Raw genomic sequence first — 4,056 nt, 5'->3', positions numbered from 1 at the left:
AGAAAAGAAAAAAATGAGAGGAATTATCAGTCTCTTCTTTAAGGAAAACTGTTATACTCCTCTTTCAACAGCAGGTGGCGGTGTAAGCTTATTTATACCAGCAGGAGTCTATGACAACTTCCTGTGGATCGTTCCGTTGACATCCGGTTGTTAGCCTTTAGCTAGAATTAGCATAGGCCGAACATGGTCACCTCAGCGTTTTCTGAACGGATTTAAAGCTTAAACGTGGCGTCGCTTTAACAAGCACGTCTATCTGCATGAACACGAGTTTTGTGGGAACAGTGGCAGCTCCATTTAGCGATTTTAAACACAGTGGAGGCTTCGGTTGAACCGAGATTCATTTCCGGGGTCACGTGATTGAATCAACCAGTGAGCAACCGGGTGGGTTTTACAATCTGACATCAGAGGGAGTGAACGCAGACACGTTACCCACTTCTCAGTGAATCAGAGCGACCCAAACAGCGGTTTTCGACCAATCACTGCTCGTTATTCTAGCTATCATGTTAGCATTAGCCTGAAGAAGTCCGGTCAACTTTCGTCCATTAACCTTCAAAAATGTACGATTTTTACTGCTACAGATGTAATGAAGCAATTTTAACAGTGGCCTGAGACGGAGCTCAGCTCCAAAACAGCATTTTATCCATTCAAACACGACTCGTTCAAAGAATCTGAACCGAGTCCGACAGCCGAAACGGGTCAGACAGAACCCGTTCCTCTCTGCCACAGTTTAACAGAATAAAGCGTTTTACCACAAACCCAGTTTCAGTTACACAACAGATGTACAAATTTCAGCTTTAAGATGAACACATTGACTTTACTGTCAGCTCTAAAAACACCACAAGCCGAATCATGCAGTATCAAGCTCAAAGCCGGACCTGTTCAACCATGCCAACATGAGCGTTCAATAACACAGACTCCGTCACATTTAATTCACACCTCTTTAAACATTCGTACGGCCACGAAATGTCTAAAGTCGGATAGGGTCACGAGAAGCTCTTTAGAGACCTGTACCGGGCCACGAGAAAGTCTTCAGAGACCACGTCGGGCCATCAGAAGCTCTTTAGAGACCTGTACCGGGCCACCAGAAATGTAGTGAAATAGGGTCGGTTAGTTTCAGTTAGCTTCACTACAATCAATATTTAACGACGGGTTCTCTCTTTTTCGAGCTACTTGACAGATATGTGACAGAGATACTGTGTGGGAGATGGTCTAAAAACCAGTGACATGAGACGTTAATTTTCTTTGACCCATCAAAATGAATGTGGTCATTTATTAACAGAATCAAAATTTAACATCAACATTGTACACTTGATTATTCTGATTGAACGCAATAACACAACTTAATTAATGAGCTTTACAATGAGAAATCATACGGCCATGATTTCTCACTTGCAACTGAAATACAACAGACATTTCTGAAAATATCTGGATTAATTACTGGCAAGATAGAAGAGTTTTAAAGATGGGAAATGAAGGAGTTTAAATGGAGAGGAAAAAGATGGATGAGAATGTATGTCGGTAGACCAGAACAACACGCTCCTTTGAAGCGCAGTTCGCCCGCGGTACACTGGTAGTGAAGCTCAACGACTCTTTACCTTTGGCGGAGGATGAATCCGCGGCGGTCAAGAGGTCCTTGTTACGCTACTTTTCAGCGTCTCCTCAGGGCGGCTGCGACTCGGCAGAAGTCGTGAGAACTAGTTCCACAGAACAAACCTCCTCAGAAGTTATGAAGTTTTCACCAGGTGGAGTCACAGCGAGGCATCGTGGCTCCTACAGGAACTCCAGCCGAACTTCATCAGTACCAGAACTTTGGTTCAAGTGTAGAACTCCGAACTCTGGATCATCTCCCAGAACTACGGTTCATGTCTCAGAACTTTTTCTGTTCGGTTCTGCCCTCAGAACTGCCTGGAACTAGGAAGTGTCGACATTTAAAGAGTTCTGTTTCCGGTTCATTTGAGAAGTCCTGATTGGTTGAAAGAACCAACAGGGGTGTGGTTTTAGTGATGTAAGAGGTTACTACAAGTCAGAAAAACAGTGAGATGTTTTTGGAACAGACAGAGAAATGTTTAGGCGAGATGACAGACCACAGGTGCCAGCAGTTTCTTATTTCTGTCTGATAGTTTAAAAACATGACAGTTCGTTCCAATAAACTTGTTTTTGACTGTCTCCGACTTTTGACCGACATCACTCCTTCTCATTTCAGACAGAAGATCAAAAAATGCATAATTACTTTGTAACAGACATTAACTTGATTTCTACTTTGAATGAGGATTAAAAAATCATTAATACTGTTTCACAGTTGATTTAAAATGAGTAGTTCACTTCAACATTTAAAATGGTTTGAACTAAACACACTTTGATTATCAAGATATTGTAAAATAGTAATGATAATATAAAAAGAGAGTGTTCTTTCAATTGATTAGTGCAGGACACACTTAGAAAGTCTCTGGATGAGCTTAATTTGTATTTCTGGATTCAAATCAATGAAATAACAGTTTCTGTCCCATGAAGGTCCTCAGGGTCAGGTTTTGACCTGAGGCTTACTTCACTACAGTCCCCCCTTTGGAAATCATCGCCTGTCCATGGGGATGAATTCTAACATGAACTTATGCCTCGGAATGTCCTTGAGCTTGATGTAATCCAGCAAGAGGAAAACAAAAGTCAAAGAAGGTAATCCCACAACGGTTTAGGCAATTCCATAATGTTGTTGGTTATTCCATAATGTTGTTGGTAACTCCATAATGTTGTTGGTAAATCCATTGTAGCAATGCTTTAACCCCTTGGAAACAAAATCTGTAATTCATTGGAAAAAGTCATATAATCCACAACGGTTAATCCACAACGATTGGAGGTGTTGATTGATCAGCATGTAGAAGATTCCTTTCGATTGAACTGAAGATGGCCACTGGATGCAGGTTGGAGACCAACGTCAGGATTGTAGGTCTCCTCCAGCGAAGGTCGTCGCTGGGTGACGTCCAGTCGGTGCCGTTCTGGTTCTATGTGTCATGCAATTATGTGGTTTAAGGTGGGCTTATGAAGGGGATTTTACATAAGGCCTTAACCTATATGCACCTGGTGTGTAAGCTATTATGATTGGGAACAGCTACAGCTACCAGTTAAGGGGTGGAACATGCTGAAAAGGGTAGTTATAGGGGTCTATACCTATATAAGGGTGTTCCAACTATACCATCATCTCTAACTTTGTCTATGTTAGACTTACATGGCCTCTATAGTTGGTTTACTTGTCTGTTGCCTTTTAGACGAACGACTTGAGATTGGGTGTTTGGTTTCTCCATAAATGTTTTTGGAGTCTATGGCGAGACTCATCAAAAAGAATTAGCTATCCCCCCGAATAGAATTGTTCGAGTAGGTTCGGCTTAAGCGTTGTGAGACCAATGTAGATTATGGTACTTAAGGTAGCATTAATCTACATTGACTCCGCAAAGATTAGGTTTTAACGAGTGAACTGCATGTTGGCATAGTTAAAGTCCTTTACAGTCTCCAACTAAAATACATACAAAACTCATTCTTACCTCAGAAACAATACCAAAACCAATTAAACAACGTTTCAACATCGACAAGAGTAGTGACTATGCAACTAGAAACATCGTTTCACTGCTTCACCTCACCTTGGTTGTCAGATTCAATCACACTGTCCCGTTTGAGTGGTTTCTTTGCACCTTGTGTAGTTTAACCTGTTTCGATGTACCCATTTAACAATTGGCTCTTTTTGGCCTTTACTGATTTTTATCTGATAGACAACTGGAGACAACTGGAGACAGTTTGTCTGTTATCAGATGGGGTCCAGTCCATCTGGGCATCAGTTTACGGGCAAGAGTTCCGGTCCCGGACTCTCTTCTCCCAGTTGTGGGGGCAAACGTGTAGTACCAGACCCTGTCTCCCACTTGGAGTTCCTCGTGAGAGGCCTTTTGTTCGTAGTACGCTTTGCGTCCTTCAGCTGATTTTTCCAGGTTTTTCTGAGCGAAAGCAAAAGTGTTTTTAAGGTGTTTTTCCAAGTCTTTCATGTATTGTTGTGTAGTGTAGGCTGTTGCCATG

Source organism: Nematolebias whitei, chromosome 2, assembly GCF_014905685.2.
Source record: "Nematolebias whitei isolate Nwh7 chromosome 2, NemWhi1, whole genome shotgun sequence".
Classification (NCBI taxonomy): Eukaryota; Metazoa; Chordata; class Actinopteri; order Cyprinodontiformes; family Rivulidae; genus Nematolebias; species Nematolebias whitei.
The sequence above is the reverse complement of the archived record's forward strand: the minus strand, read 5'-3'. Positions refer to the sequence as shown.